The sequence below is a fragment of the Lepus europaeus genome, chromosome 10, assembly GCF_033115175.1.
Source record: "Lepus europaeus isolate LE1 chromosome 10, mLepTim1.pri, whole genome shotgun sequence".
Lineage (NCBI taxonomy): Eukaryota > Metazoa > Chordata > Mammalia > Lagomorpha > Leporidae > Lepus > Lepus europaeus.
The window spans coordinates 57,009,535-57,027,080 of NC_084836.1; the positions used below are offsets into that span (position 1 = coordinate 57,009,535).

At 41.5% G+C, this 17,546-nt stretch overlaps 1 protein-coding gene across 1 annotated transcript in view; it reads left to right on the forward strand.

Moving 5' to 3' along the window:
- Nucleotides 1–17,546, forward strand: part of C10H12orf56 (chromosome 10 C12orf56 homolog) — a 101,155-nt gene that overhangs the window by 6,479 nt on the left and 77,130 nt on the right.

Consider the following 17,546-nt stretch of genomic DNA (forward strand, 5'->3'; position numbering starts at 1 on the left):
AGCCACTGTAAAATCTCTCAGGTCTTATGATGCTCACGTCCAGCTCTCCTCACATTCCTTTGTGTTGGTATGAGATGAGCAGGCTATTGCTTAGCTGCTTCATGAGTTTTGATCGGTAGTTAAGTTATGTAAGATGAAAAGATGAAGTTTATTATGGATTTTTTTAAAAAAGGGTTTACTTATTTATTTGAAAAAGGCAGAGTGACAGAGAGGACACACAGATACACACACACACACACAGAGCTTCCATCCACTGGTTCACTCTCCAAATGCCTGCAATAACAGATACTGGGCCAGGCTGAAGCAAGGAGCCAAGAATGCCATCCAGGTCTCCCATATGCATGGCAGGGACCCTAGTACTTGGGCCATCCCCCTCCACCTTCTCAGGCATGTTAGCAGTAGCTGGGTTAGAAACAGAACAGCCACGACTCAAACCAGCACTGTGACATGGGATGCAAGCATCCCAAGCAATGGCTTACCCAACTGTGCTGTGACACCTGCCTCAATGCTTCTTTTCTTTTCGTTTTCCTCTATTTTGACTATTTTGACTTCTTTAGAGCATTTCAGAGCTCTCGTTGCGGGAAGAAGAAGGAAATGGTTAAACTCACATTGGTCATTCCAGCTTCTTAATAGTTTGGACAGAATACTATGGAATATTCAAGACAGTTTGGTTCTCAGCTGTATCCTCAGTGACTGTAATGATAATGTATCAACCAAGATAGAGTAAGGTAAAATACCCCAGAGTCTCAGTGCTTTATACAGCATGAAGTGTGTCTCATTTAAACCACTTGCCCATAGTGGATTAGCAAGAGGTTCTATTCATTTTCAACATAAGATATGCAATAACTTAGTCACACGTCTTAGTATTAGAGGCTCCATCTCAGTGCATGCTTGCTTAAGCACCATGGCAGAAGAAATTAACTTGGCAAATTATATACTGGTTTTTAAGCTTCAACCTAGAAGTGACACACATCAACTTTTCTCACATTCAATTAACTGGAATTAGGATTGTGGCCATACCTGACTTTTAAGGGGACAGGAAAATATGATCCATCTACAGATCTGGAAGAAAAGTAGAACGGGAATAATTACAAGCAGCCGTAATGCCAACCTCAAATTACTGACATTTATTGAGTGCTTACTGTATGACATTAGCTGCTGTTCTGAGTGCTTCATTTGGAACTTCCTCAGCCTCATAACAACTCCAGATAATATTGGTAGCTCAGTTTTACAGATAAGGAGCCTAAATAACAGAGAGTTTATTTATTTATTTATTTTTTGACAGGCAGAATGGATAGGGAGAGAGACAGAGACAAAGGTCTTCCTTTACTGTTGGTTCACCCTCCAATGGCCGCTGCGGCTAGTGCATTGTGGCCAGCGCACCGCGCTGATCCGAAGCTAGGAACCAGGTGCTTCTCCTGGTCTCCCATGCAAGTGTAGGGCCCAAGGACTTGGGCCATCCTCCATTGCACTCCCGGGCCACAGCAGATAGCTGGACTGGAAGAGGGGCAACTGGGACAGAATCCGGTGCCCCGACTGGGACTAGAACCTGGGGTGCCGGTGCCACAGGCAGAGGATTAGCCTATTGAGCCACGGCGCCGGCCAATAACAGAGAGTTTAAGCAGTTTGCCAAAGGATGTCTACTACATGGCGGTAACAAAATTTGAACTCCAGATAATGCCCATATAATGTGACTCCGGAATCAGTTCTCTTAATCTCTATAGCTGCTTCAGTACATAGTTGTTTAAAAGAAAAAAAATCTTTTTTTGTTGTTGATGAATCCCCACAAGACTCTAAGCTTGTGAAAACAGAAATTTGACTTGCATTTTATATATTTTAATTTTGAACTTTTCCACACAGATTCAAAAATATCTCTAATGAATAGAATTGAATATATTAGAAACTAGATAATCAGCTGCTGAAAGTTTAGAGGGTCTTTTTTTCCCTCTGAAATTAAGAGCAAATGAAGTCTGAGTCAAGGTTGTGAAATCAAAACTGAGGGATAAGGCAAAGATGGATTTATTCATAAAATATCAGAAACCAAGAAACAAGGGGTATATCTTTCTTTTCTGAAGGCAGTATTTTAATATAACTAAGAGAAATAAATATTAGTTACATGTATAAATAAAGTAAAAATAATATTTATATATGCTCAGATTTAGTCAAACAAGTAAGGGATATTTTCCAATGAAAATCATTTCTAGGTATTTTATTCTCTTGCAATAATAATATCGTACTCTGTTCTTTCCCAAAATGCCCCTTGCTGCCCTCATTGGAGAAAAATCCTGGGCTGAATGGACCATTAATGTGACTCAGTGTTGCATTATTGAGGTTCTTGTCAACAAGGAAATGTCATAAATAGTAACAAATATTATGTGCCAGCCTTGTGCAAAACACTCAATAAATCACCTTATTTAATCTTATGAACTTTATAAGGAAAGCAATATTATGTGTCGTTTACAGATGGAGAAACTGAGGCAGAGAAGGGGTAAATATTTGCACAAGGTCATGTAATCAGAAGACATCTGAGCTGGACTGAACTCAGGCCTTTTGACTCAGAGCCAGCATTCTTTAGTATCCACATAGCAACATTTGGCTGCCTGTAAATTAATGCTGTTTCTCTAACAGTTTATAAGTTTTGCAATGGGGATAACACAGTTAGCCACAGAATGCAAATTATGTGAGTTTCTGGGCGTTGGTTGTCAAGGGATAAAGTTGTAAGTGAAACAACTCTTTCATTCCCCCACAGCTCTCTAGTCAAAATTGTCCTTCAAAGCTGGTGTCAGTATTTTGGCTCATGGAGCTCAAGACAGGTTTGACTGAAAAGATCCAGGTGGAATGTAACATCATTTTCTTTTCTTTTCAAGATTTATTTGATTCATTTATTTAGTTGAAAAGCAGAGTTACAGAGAGAGAAAGATAGAGAGAGGGAGAGAGACACAGAAAGAAAGCTCTTCCATCCACTGGTTCACTCCCCAAATAGCCACAACAGCCAAGGCTGGGCCAGGCCAAATCCAGCAGTTTTTCAGGTTTCTACATGAGTGGTAAGGGCCCAAATAGTTGGGCTGTTCCCCATTGCTTTCCCAGGCACATTAGCAGGAATCTGAATTGGAAGTAGAGCAGCCAGGACATGAACTGGTACCCATTTTGGTTGCCCACATCATCAAGGTGGTAGCTTAACCTGCTGCATCACAATGCTGGCCCCAAAGTGGCATCCTTTTCACAGAACCAAGACTTGAGAAACTATTTTTCTTTTTGTCTTCCTTAGCTGTGGCCCTTGGTTCTGAGGCAGAACTTTTTAAAGCCTGTTATGGTTCAGGTAACAATTTGAGCCACCAAATGCCTGTGTATTGGGGACTTGGTCCCCAAAGTCTTATGTTAATGGTTAATGGGTTAATGTTGCTGGTTAATGCATTAAGTCTGGAGAATTGGCTAATTATGGCACCTAGGAGGTGGGCCTAGGGAGAGGTGTTTGGTCACTGGGGGCATGTCCTCGGAAGGTAGTTCTCCTGAGAGGGGTGGTTACATTTGCTGAGTTGGATCCAGCCCCTGTCTGTGCTTCTTGACTTACCACATGATCCTCCCTCTGCACACATCCCACCATCCACCACCCTCTTCCAAAAGAGGCCAAACTAATGCAGCTGCTGGATCTTGGACTGTGAACTGCTAAAAACTGTTAACAGGAGTAAACCTTCTTCATACCTAAGTAACTCCTCTCAGGTATCTTAGTTGTAGTAACAAAAAGCCAACTAATACAAAGCCCAACATTGAAATAATCTAGGGAGTCTTCACTATTAGATGGGGCACTGCCAAGTTCACAGCTGGTGATTCCTGTGGGAATATGTTGGTGGATCATTCATGCCAGCAATATTCATAGATTCCAAAAACAACTCTGCTACTCAGGTTTCCTTAGGGATTGGTACACTAAAGCCCAGGTAGAAGATAATGGAAAAAAACCACCTGGTAGAGACTGTAGTAAGTTTGTTAATTATGACAGTGGGAGGATTTGCCATGTTCCAAATGTAAAAATAACTTCTACTTAGGACTAAACTTATGTACATGTAACACAATTAATTGCTTGTCTGATTTATTATGAGGAAAATCCACTTGGAATTTTTGAATTTTACTAATAGATTCAATCCTTTGGGTTTGCATTGATTATTCTTAATATTCTCTCTGAAATATTCTTGGAACCAGCAACTCATTTAACTATAATTAATTAATCAATCTTGCTTTCCTTCCTTTATTGGAGACTGGAGAGTTAGAGCTTACTGCCCAGAGAGAAAGTTAGGTCCTGAAAGGACCATGGAAATTGAAGGGCATCTCACAGTGTAGCCCTTGCTGGGCCTGACCTCCACCACATTAAGTGAAGTGATCTCCCAGCTAGGTCCAGATGATAGACCAACTTTCCTCTGTGCTTTACACTTCTGTTGAATGGATATTAAGATTTTTTATATATAACATTCTACCCATGTTTTGAATTACCAGGAACTATATAAAATAATTTTAAAAGGGTACCTGCTTTTGAGCATCTCATAATTTAGAGAGGGAGGCAAGCAGATGAGAAAATAGAAAAATAGTTACAAGTAGATAATTATACTGAAGCATGAAAACATAGAATACAAGTATTGCAGGAATCCTGAAGAGGGAGTGACATTCTATCAAAGGAAATGACATAAGTAGTTTCACCAAGGAAGTGAAAAGCTTGGTTTTAAGGGATAAATAGACGTTTCTAGGCAGAAAAAAAGAACAAGCATATTCCAGAAGGAGGGAATAGCATGTACCCCATCAGCTCTCTACAGTGTGTCTTTTTTTTTTTTTATTTCTTTTATTTATTTGAAAGGCAGAGTTACAGAGAGGGAGCAATAGAGAGATCTTCCATCTGCTGGTTCACTCCTCAAATGGCCACAACAGCCAGACTGGGCCAGGCCAAAACCAGGAGCCTGGAGTTTCATTCCTGTCTCCCACATGGGTACAGGGTCCCCAAGGACTTGGGCCATCCTCTGCTGGTTTCCCAGGTGCATTAGCATGGAGTTGGATCCGAAGTGGAGCAGCCAGGACTTGAACCAGCATCCATATGGGATGCCTGTATTGCAGGTGGTGACTTAACCCATCATGCCACAATGCCAGTCCCTTCTACAGTATGTCTAAACCCAAAGCAGTAGAGCCAAGTAGAATCATGTTTCAGTGAAAGCCATATGGAATTTCTCTTTCTAGAATTTGCTTATAGATGGTTTGTTCAAACAGGGACTGTGCGGGCCAGCCACACCAGTCGAACAGAACCTGAAGGAGGGATTGGGAATGAAAAGAGGGACAAGGGCGCAGAGAATGGAGCCAAGACAACAAGGCTGATCAAGGCTCGTTTATTCCAGTGACTCAGAGATATTTATGCATAACCAGCTGCAGCTCAAGGCAACTCAGAAGTTAACAACATACACAAGCAACTTATCGGGCTTTCTACAACACAGTCACAACATAGTTAATTTTAGCAGAGTGTTCTTGTTTGATCATTCTCCTTCAACATGGGGGTATGGGACTTTTGCATCCCAGGAATTCCACAAGCCAAGATTGACCTTGACTTGTCTATGACTTGTTTATGGCTGCCTACAAGGGACGCAATCAGAAAGCACACATTGCATTTTATTGTTATCTCTATCTTTTGTTAGCTTTTTCTTATGGAAAATTCCAAACAAACAAACTAGAATTAATAATATAATGAAGTGCAGCTTTGTGGCACATCAGGTTAAGTCTCTACCTGGGATGCCTTGTCTCATATTAAAGGGTTGTTTAATCCCTTTTGTTCTTCCTTCCTTGTTTCTTTTCCACTAATCATTTATTTGCTAGAGAAACCAGGTCACTTGTCCTGGAAGTTTTCCACATTCTGGATCTGCCTGATTTGCATCTCTGTAAAATCTGTTAACCTGTTTTTCTGTCCTGTTTCTAATAAACTGGGGTGGTAGGAAGCAGGTTCAGTTTTTGAGGGCAGGAATACTCATGGCTGGTGCTGTGTGCTTTCTGTTTCTCTCCAGCAGTAGTCATCCCGTCTTTTGCCTTTCTTTTTGTGATGGTCAGATTGATTTGTAGGTAGTTATGTCTACTGGTTCTCTTTTAAAACTAGAGTTATTAGCCGTCTAGATTTTTACATGATTTATTGGAGGTATGACTTAAATTTTCATAGGATGTTTTACCCCCCAAATGGCTGCTACAGCCGGCGCACTGCGCCAATCCGAAGCCAGGAGCCAGGTGCTTCCTCCTGGTCTCCCATGCGGGTGCAGGGCCCAAGCACTTGGGCCATCCTCCACTGCACTCCCTGGCCACAGCAGAGAGCTGGACTGGAAGAGGAGCAACCGGGACAGAATCCGGCGCCCCGACCGGGACTACAACCTGGTGTGCCGGCGCCGCAGGTGGAGGATTAGCCAAGTGAGCCGAGGCTCCGGCCTATGCAGTGTTTTATGAAAGAACTTAGCATACATATTTATATTGGTCAGTAGTTTCCTTTTGATGCCTTTGTCTGGTTTTGGTATCGGGAGAATGCTGGCCTAATGCAATGAATTGGGAAGTGTCCCTTCTACTTTTGGGAAGAGCTTGTGAAGGATTGGCATTGATTCTTCCATGTACATTTGGTAGACTTTACCAGTGAAGCACCTTTTTTTGTGGGAAGTTTTTTTGGTTATTTATTCAACCTCTGTATTTGTTATATGTCTATTTATATTTTCTATTTCTCTTTTGTTTTTTTTTTTTAAGATTTTTATTTATTTATTTGAAAGGCAGACCTACAGAGGAGAGAGAGAGAGAGATTGAGAAAGAGATCTTTCATCCTCTGGTTTACTCCTCAAATGGCCGCTGCAATGGCCAGAGCTGGGTCAATCAGAAACCAGGAGCCAGGAGCTTCTTCTGGGTCTCTCAATTGGTGGAAGTGTCCAAGCACTTGGGCCATCCTCTCTGCTTCCCCAGGCACATTAACAGGGAGCTGAATGGGAAGTGGAGTAACCCGGACTTGAATCGGCACTCATATGGGATGCTGACACTGCAGGCAGTGACTTAACCTATTGTGCCACAGCGCTGGCCCCTGTTTCTCTTGAACTTGTTCTGGTAGTTTGTGCATTTCTTGTCTTTTTTTTTTTTTTTAAGATTTATTTTATTTATTTGAAAGAATTACAGAGAGAGTGATCCTCTGATTCACTCACCAGATGACCACAACTGCCAGAGCTGAGCTGATCTGAAGCTAGGAGCCAGGAACTTCTTCCAGGTCTCCCACGTGGGTGCAGGGACCCAAGGACTTGGGCCATCTTCTACTGCTTTCCCAGGCCATAGCAGAGAGATGAATCGGAAGTGGAGCAGCTGGGACTTGAACCGGTGCCCATATGGGATGCCAACACTGCAGTCTGGGGCTTTACCTGCTGCGCCACAGCACCAGCCCCAGTTTGTGTATTTCTAGAGATTTGTTCATTTTTTTAAAGATTTATATATTATTTGAAAGGCAGCATTAGAGAGAGACAGAGAGAGCAAGATCTTTCACCCACTGGTTCATTCCCCAAATGGCCGCAATGGCTGGAGCTGGGCTGATCCAAAGCCAGGAGTTTCTTCCTGGTCTCCCATGTGGGTGCAGGGACTCAAGCACTTGAGCCATTGCCTGCTGCTTTCCTAGGCGCATTAGCAGGGAACTAGATCAGAAGTGGAGCAGCTGAGACTTGAACCAGCGCCCATATGAGATGCCGATGCTGCAAACTGCACTTTACCCACTTGCCACAATGCCAGCCCCAATTTGTTCATTTTAAAAGACAGTTTAATTTGTTGATATACAATTGTTCATAGCATTCCTTTTTAGTGATTTGTATTGCCCTGTAGATTAATGACATTGAGCATCTTTTCACATACTTGTTGAACATTTGTATGCCTTTTTTGGAGAAATTCAAGTCTTTTACCATAAAAGATATATAGATTTTCAGTTATTTGTAGAAATTCCTTATGTTTATAAATATTAACCCCTTGTCATTCAAATGTTTCAGAATGTTTTCTTCTGTTTGTTATATTGCCTTTCACTCAGTTGTTTCCTTCGTTGTGCAGAGATTTTCCATTTGATGTAGTTCCCCTTACCTATTTTTACTTTTGTTGCTATATCCATGAAATCATTGTGAAGACTAATGTCATGACACTTTCCATTTATATTTCCTTTTAGTAGCTTACATTTTCAGGTCTTACTTTTTAAGTCTTTAATCCATTTTGAGTTGGTTTTTGTGTATGCTATAAGAAACCAGTTTCTTGTTGTTGTTGTTGTTGTGCACATTCAGTTTTCCTAATATCATTTGTTGAAGAGACTCTTCTTTTCCCATTTTTATTCTTGGCATCCCTGCTGAAGATCAGTTGACCATATGTGTATGAGTTTATTCCTTGGCTCTCTATTCTATTCCATTGTTCTATATGTCTATTTATATACTAGTACCCTACTGTTTAATGATGTAGCTGTGTCATATAATTTGAAATCAAGAAATATGATGTCTCCAGCTTTGTTCTTTCTCGAGATTGTTTTGATTATCATGGGTCTCTTGTGATTCCATGGGAATTTTAGAATTGTTACAAGTAATATCTTAATATGTAAAAAAAACCCCTAGTTTAGATGATTACCAGCTTAATATTAGTACTAAATAAAAATTCTGCTTCTTTTTAACTCCATTTTTCTCTCCCTCCTTTGTGCTGTTATCACCATACAAATGACATTTTATACATTGTGTGCCATAAATAATATTTATGCTGTTGTCTTTTAAATTACATCAGAGAAAGAGTTACCAACAAATGATACATGTATACTATCTTTTATTTTCACCTATGTAGTTATCTTTGAGCATGTTCCTTATTTCTTTATTTGTCTTTGAGTTACTCCTTAGGTCTTTTTATTTCAGCCTGAAGTATTCCCTTTAGTTTGTGTTGTAGGTTTGCTAGTGCCGATATCTTTTACAAAATATAGACTATCTTTATAGATATATGTATACATACATATATAAACATATATTCAAATGTGTATGTTTCTTCATAAGGAATATTCTACATGTGAAGTATGTAAATGATTACATATTTACATAAACCTTCTTCTCCTTAAAATGAAGCTCCATAGATGCTCTTTGCTTGCATCTTTATAAGTACATTTCCTGAAACATAATCATTAACAGAAAGTTTTGATATTGTAAAGTTATATATAGTTATATATACATATATATATATTTTAAAAGATTTATCTATTTATTTGAAAGTCAGAGTTACACAGAGAGAGAAGGAGAGGGAGAGAGAGAGGTCTTCCATCCACTGCTTCACTCCCCAACTGACCGCAACCACTGGAGCGGTGCCGATCCAAAGCCAGGAGCCAGGAGCCAGGAGCTTCTTCCAAGTCTCCCACGTGGGTGCAGGAGCCCAGGCACTTAGGCCATCTTCTACTGCTTTCCCAGGCCATAGCAGTGAGCTGGATTGGAAGTAGAGCAGCAAGGACACAAACTGGTGCCCCTTTGGGATGCCGGCACTGCATGCGGCGGCTTTACCCGCTACACCACACTGCTGGCCCCATACATATATATTTAAAAACTCGTTTAAGCTAAACAAGGCCTTAAACTTATTCCATAGTTCTCATTTTACATATGAAGACATCAAAGGCAAAAGAGATTAAGTGGGGCTATGGTGTAGCAGGTAAAGCTGCTGCCTGCATACCAACATCCCATATGGGTGTGGGTTCAAGTCCCAGCTGCTCCTTTTCTGATCCAGTCTCTGGTGTGGCCTGGGAAAGCAGTAGAAGGTGCCCCAACAATGCTGTGGCATAGTGGGTGAAAGTCTCGGCCTGCAGTACCGGCATACCATATGGAAGCAAATACAGTGCCAGCTGTACAGTTCAGCTCCCTGCTAAAGTGCCTGGGAAAGCAGTGGAGGATGGCCCAGGTCCTTGGGCCCCTGCACCCATGTGGGAGACCTGGAAGCAGCTCCTGGCTCTTGCCTTTGGATCGGCTCAGCTCAAGCCATTGTGGTCATTTGGGGAGTGAACCAGCGGATGAAGGACCTCTCTCTCTCTCTCTCTGTCTTTCTCTGTCTCAGCCTCTCTCTGTAACTCTTTGAAATAAATGAAATAAATATATATAAAAAAAGATAGAAGATGCCCCAAGTGCTTGGGCCCCTGCACCCATGTGGGTAGCCCAGAAGAAGCTCCTAGATCCTGGCTTCAGATTGGCCTGGCTCTGGCCATTGCGGCCATTTGGGAAGTGAATTAGTGGGTGGAAGATATCTCTCTCTCTCTCTCTCTCTCTCTCTCTCTCTCTCTGCCTCTATGTAATTGTGCCTTTCAAATAAATAAATAAATCTTTAAAAAAAAAAAAAGAGAGACTTAACCAAAGTCATGACACTACTTCTTAGTAGAGGGCACACTAGAAATCAGATTTCCTGACTGCTAATTCATGGTGTTTCCCCATCATTCCAAATTTCTGTCAAGATGTCACCTATGATCACCTAGTTTGATGATAAATTATTAGGGCCCCAAACAATGAATTATTCCATAAGAATTTAATTAGAATAATTTATACAAGTTAATTAGGTTGCTGTCTGCCTAATGGATTTCTGTTGGAAAACTTTGATACTGTCCGCTCAGAAGTCTGATTTCCATGTGATTTTGATCCTGATCCTTGTACATTATTTTACAGATTCAATTTTTAGGCTTTCATAGTCTGAGGATCTCGCTCATAATTCAATCCCACTTTGATATCAGGCCTTTGATAGGAACTCTGTGGGCTGTTCATGAGAATGCATAAGAATTGAAAGCCACCAGAGCAAAATGGGTCGATTCAGTTACCAGTGAATTCAGACTTTTTGAGAGTTGTTGTGACATTTGTGATTACCATATTAATCATGTATGGTAGTAGAGTGCTTCTCTTTAAACATTGTCTTAGCATGAGAATAGAAAAACTCAATTCATTTTTAACATTATCCTGTCTCATAATGGTAGCAATTTTATTTTTAGACTCACAGTATTTTAGTTCCTTCCTATCTGTATGCATTGTATTTCTTTTTCCTTTTTTTTTTTTTAAAGATTTATTTACTTATTTGAAAGTCAGAGTTACACAGAGAGAGGAGAGGCAGAGAGAGAGAGGTCTTTCATCTGATGATTCACTCCCCAGTTGGCCGCAATGGACGGAGCTGCATCAATTGAAGCCAGAAACTTCTTTTGGATCTCCCACGTGGGTGCAGGGGCCCAAGAACTTGGGCCATCTTCCACTGCTTTCATAGGCCATAGCAGAGAGCTGGTTTGGAAGTGGAGCAGCCGGGACTCGAACCGGCACCCATATGGGATGCTGGCACTTCAGACCAGGGAGTTAACCCACTGTGCCACTGCCCCTGCCCCTGTTTGTATTGAATTTCATGCGTTGTTTTGTGTAAGTTAAGGGCAGAGGCTTCATTTTGAATCTAATCTGACATTTATTAGTATTCCAAGCAGTGGAACCTTGGGCAAGTAACTTAACTCCCAGGCCTTATGCTCCTTGTATTCCCTTATAAATGGGAACAGTTTTAACAACACATGGAGTTGTATGAGGAGTCAGTGAGATAATACCTACAAAACTCTTAAAAAAGAATGTAATGAGGCCGGCGCCGCGGCTCACTAGGCTAATCCTCCGCCTTGCGGCGCCGGCACACCGGGTTCTAGTCCCGGTCAGGGCACCGATCCTGTCCCGGTTGCCCCTCTTCCAGGCCAGCTCTCTGCTGTGGCCCGGGAGTGCAGTGGAGGATGGCCCAAGTGCTTGGGCCCTGCACCCCATGGGAGACCAGGAGAAGCACCTGGCTCCTGCCATCGGATCAGCCCGGTGCGCCGGCCGCAGCGCGCCAACCGCGGCGGCCATTGGAGGGTGAACCAACGGCAAAAAGGAAGACCTTTCTCTCTGTCTCTCTCTCACTGTCCACTCTGCCTGTCAAAAAATAAATAAATAAATAAATAAATTAAAAAAAAAAAAAAGAATGTAATGAGTGCTCAGAAAATGTTGGTTCTTATTATAATCTATGTGAAATCGTTTGAACGTTTATTTTCTCTTTTGCTTACCTTCATGCTGAGGAGAAAGCGGCCGCAAGGATCAAAATCCTTTGGAGAGGAAGGATGGGAAAGTGGGCTGGCCTGTCTCCGACTTACAGCCTGGGACCTGCAAGGCTGCACTGAGCCCAGAGGATCCAGAGCCTAGGCAGCTAGCAGCCATACACCTGAGTATTGTCCTACTGTGTAGGGGGTCTTCAAGCCCACCTCCTGCTTGACGATTCACTGGAAGGACTCACAGGACTCAGAAGAGCTGTTATAATCACAGTGACATTTATTACAGTGAATGGGTGAAGATTGAAGTCAACTGGAATGAGATCCAGTGCAAACCAGGTGCACGCTTCTCCTGGCTGAGTAGCCCAGACATGCTTAATTCTCCCTGCAACTTGTAATGACATGTGCAGAGTGTTGCCAACCAGTGAAGCTCACCTGAGCCTCAGTGTGCAGAGTTCTTATTGAGGGTCAGTGGAAGGGCACGCAGGGCCTGCATGAGTGACTGACTTCAGCTATTCATGCTTCCGCTTCCCACCTCTTGAGCAAAAACAAGTGTTTCCCATAAATCTCATTGCCAGGATAAACTTATCTGGTCAAACTGATACAGCATAGCCCAAATTCTTATTCATATAAAATCACTCTAATTGAGCAGAATATATTAAAGCCCAGAGATTATCTATCCAGAGTGGCCCAAGGGCCAGTCCTGAAGACAGACCTGACTTTGAAATGTGCAGTGTTTGAGCAACTCACACCTGCCGAGTTAACCCTTCCCTGCATACTTACCTGTCCTTTCAACTTCAGAAAATGAGAGAAGGTGCACATGGCTAGTGTGCCAACATAGTTTCCCCTTCACACAGGCCTGGTTGTTTAGATTTTTCCCAAGGCCTAGATTTCCTAGGAGAATAGAGTTGGTGCACCATTTGACACCAAACCACCAGTGATGAAAGTTATGTGAGTACTAGGCAAAATGGATTTTTAAGTTTTTTTTTGTTGTTGTTCAAAAAGTTTTGAAATCCATGCAGTTTTTTCAATGAACTTTTTGAAGGCCATTCATATGTATGGACTTCAAATTTTTTTTGTACCAAAATAAACTTTTTTTTTTTAACTTTTATTTAATGAATATAAATTTCCAGTGTACAGCTCTTATGGATTACAATGGCTTCCCCCCCCCCCATAACTTCCCTCCCACCCTCAACCCTCCCCTCTCCCGCTCCCTCTCCCCTTCCATTTGCATCAAGATTCATTTTCAATTCTCTTTATATACAGAAGATCAATTTAGTATAAAGATTGCAACAGTTTGCACCCACATAGAAACACAAAGTGAAACATACTGTTTGAGTACTAGTTATAGCATTAAATCACAATGTACAGCACATTAAGGACAGAGATCCCACATGAGGAGCAAGTGCACAGTGGCTCCTGTTGTTGACCCAACAAATTGACACTCTAGTTTATGGCGCCAGTAACCATCCTAGGCTGTCGTCATGAGTTGCCAAGGCTATGGAAGCCTTCCAAGTTTGCCGACTCTGATCATATTTAGACAAGGTCATAAAAGACAGAGTGAGGATAGTAACCAATGATCCTAAGAGTGGCATTTACCAGGTTTGAACAATTATACAGCATTAAGTGGGGAAGAGGACCATCAGTACACACATGTTGGGAGTAGAGCCATTGGTGGTAGAGTAGAGGTTATGATTACAAAGGAATGAGGCCCAAGTGCACTAGACAGGGCCTAGAACAAAGGACAGAGTCATTATTAGAGGAGCTAAGAAAGGTGCTGTCTAAGCTACAATGAAGTTTTCTGATTGAGAGGCAAATAGAACCTGATAGAAGGGGCTTGATAATAATCTGGTGGGCTTTAGGCCTAACTTTTAAATTCATTTCTACAAATTTTTTAAAGTACCCTGATAGGAGGCACCTTCCTCAGGTAAAGAAAGTCAAGTCAGATACTGAAAAGTGCTGTAGACGAAGAATGGTCTTGGAGTGTTTTCGTTGATAATGGCTGGGACTGAAAATTTAGGAGGCCAAAGGCAAATAACTTCAAGTTCCCCTGTCTCAGTTTCTAATGAGAAAAGACAGGGCCAGTGCTATGGCGTAGCGGGTAAAGGCACTGCCTGCAGTGCCAGCTTCCCTTATGGGCATTCGTTCATGTGCTGGCTGGTCCACTTCAGATCCAAATCCCTGCTTATGATCTGGGAAAAGCAGTGGAGGATAACCCACATACTTGGACCCTGCTACCCACCAGAGAGATTTGGAAGAAACTTCTGCCTCCTGGCTTTGGCTTGGCCCAGCCCCAGTCGTTGTGACCATCTAGGGGAGTGAATCAGCTGTTGGAAGACCATTCTCTGTGTCTCTTCCTCTCTCCCTGTAACTCTGACTTTAAAATAAATAATAAATCTTTAAAAAAATGAGTTAAAGTTACCATTTAGATTGGATTAGTGGACACTCTAAGTACAGTACTGAGGCAGTAATCATTTTAAGTAATTATATTTAAAAAGAGGCAATCTATCAAATATATGTGAATAATATGATTTACTAGCTATGTAAGAGGACTTTCGGTCAGTAATTCATAGAAAAGAATCTATTATGTGCCCTGATTTGGACTTTAAAGTTATTTTTATTTATTTCTATGCTGATATTGCTATGGTTTGAATATAATTTATCCCTCCCAACTCATGCAGGAGTTTAATCTCCAAAGTCTTATGTTAATGACATTAAGAGGGGAAGGAAATTTAATCTGACTGTGTTGTTTAGGGATGGAAACTATGAGTGAGGATTGGGATTGGATTAGCTCTTTAGGGTGGAGTCCTCATAACTGAGTCCTGAGGACTTTGTAAGAACTGGGACACAGATATGAACAGACAGGCACAATCCCCATCTGTTGCCACCTGATGCTCTCTGCCACCTCAGGGGAGTGCCGTTACCAGAGGCCAAACCAATGGAATCTGCCTGATCTTGGGCTGTGAACCTACAGAACCATGAGCCAAAAGAAACCTCTTACAAGATTAGTCTTTCTCAGGTATTCTTTAATAGTAACAACAACAAAGGACTAATCAGATATTATGCAGATACTGTCACCTGTGCTGTCATGTGTCTGATAAAAGTTCTCTCAAATTTGATAAGCAGTCCTAAAACAAATTCAATGCTGTATGGAAAAAATGTAAAATACTAGCTCTTTTCCTGCCTAAATGTTTAAAGTTCCATTTATAAAATAGAATTTTAATTATAGCATTTATAGTTCATTTTAATAAATAAAGTAGAAAAATTTTAGATAATAATTCAGTGGGACCATTATAATTATCTAGCTGTCTATCTTATCTATCTACCTATCATCTACTGATCTTTTCATACTTTGGGGTGAAGTGAAAGTTTTGGCATTTAAATTTTCTAACGATCTCTCTAATGTAAATGCAAAAACATTTTTAAAAAAGAATAACACCATGTCTAAAATAAATTCTGAGCAAGAGACTGAATCCAGCTCTATCTCTTTCAGAGCTTTCTTTTCTTCCTTTTGGGCATAGACAATATGTTGTTTGGGCTAAGTAGTCTTTTTTTTTTCTTTTTTAAATAAAGATTTATTTATTTATTTGAAAGTCGAGTTGCAGAGAGAAAGAGAGGGACAGAAAGAGATCTATCCATTCGTTTACTCCCCAAAGGCTGCAACAGATAGGGTTGGGCCAGGGTGATGTCAGGAGCCTGGAGCTTCATCCAGATCTCTCATGTGGGTGTTCAAGCATTTGGACCATCTTCCACTGCTTTCCTAGGCACATTAGCTGGATCGGAAGTGGAGTAGCTGGGACTCAAACTGGTGCCTATATGGGATGCTGGCATTGCAGGAGGTGGATTTACCTGTTACGCCACAGTGAAGGCCCCAGACTAAGCCTTCTTGCCATATTCAGTGCTCATAGTGGAGAAACTTTTGGAAAATTCTTTAGCCCCCATGGATGTATAAATTTGGTTTGCTTAGTTCTTGATTATTCCTCTCATGCTTCACAAGCATGTTATTTTCAAAAAGATTTTGAATTTTGAAATTTTTTGTTTTATTTTTAAAATGTAAAGGGGGCCGGTGCCGCGGCTCAATAGGCTAATCCTCAGCCTGCGGCGCCGGCACACCAGATTCTAGTCCCGGTCGGGGCACCAGATTCTGTCCCTGTTGCCCCTTTTCCAGTCCAGCTCTCCGCTGTGGCCCGGGAGTGCAGTGGAGAATGGCCCAAGTGCTTGGGCCCTGCACCCACATGGGAGACCAGGAGAAGCACCTGGCTCCTGGCTTCGGATCAGCGCATGTGCCAGCTACAGCGCGCTGGTTGCAGCGGTCATTGGAGGGTGAACCAACGGTAAAGGAAGACCTTTCTCTCTGTCTCTCTCTCTCTCTCACTGTCTAACTCTGCCTGTCAAAAGTAATAATAAAAAAAAAGTGTAAAGGGAAGGAAAAATTTCTTTCTACTCAGATTGGGCTCATTGACTGGGACTCATGTAACAAAAGAGAAAAGTGTACAAACTTACTCATTATAAGTTTTAAGTGGAGCCTGGCCATGTGGCACAGTGCCTGAAACCACTGCCTGCAACGTCGGCGTGCTATAAAGCACTGGGTTGAGTCCTGGCTGCTTCGCTTCTGATCCAGCTTCCTGCTAATGCACCTGGGAAAGCAGCGCTAGATGGCCCAGGTGGTTGGGCCCCTGCCACCCATTTGGGAGACCCAGATGGAGTTCCAGGAACCAGGCTTTGGCCTGGCCCAGGCCCAGCTTTTGTGGCCCTTTGGGGAGTGTACCAATGGATGGAAGATTGAGCTCGCTCTCTCTCTCTCTCTCTCTCTCTCTCCCATCTGCCTTTCAAATAAACAATAATTAATTTTTTAAAAAGTTTTACGTGGCACAGAAATGAAGACCTGAGGAAGTAGTTAAACGTGTATGTTTTTTTGTTTGTTTGTTTTTTTTTCTTTTTTTTTTATTAAACTTTTATTTAATGAATATAAATTTCCAAAGTATAGCTTATGGGTTACAATGGCTTCCCCCCTCCCACAACTTCCCTCCCGCCCGCAACCCTCCCCTCTCCTGCTCCCTTTCCCCTTCCATTCATGTAAAGATTCACTTTCAATTCTCTTTGTATACAGAAGATCAGTCTAGTATACATTAGGTAAAGATTTCAACATTTTGCCCATATAGCAACATAAAGTGAAAAAACTACCATTGGATCACTAATTATAGCATTAAATAGCAATGTACAGCACATTAAAGACAGAGATCCTACATAATTTTTTTTTAATTAATTAATTTTCTATGCCATTTCCATTTTAACACCAGGTTGTTTTTTTTTTTTTTTCATTTCCAATTCTCTTTATATACAGAAGATCACTTCAGTATATAATTAGTAAAGACCTCATCAGTTTGTGCACACACAGAAACGCAAAGTATAAAAATACCGTTTCAGTACCAGTTATAGCATCACTTGGCTTTAGACGACACATTAGGGACAGATCCCACATGGGGTGTAAGTACACAGTGAC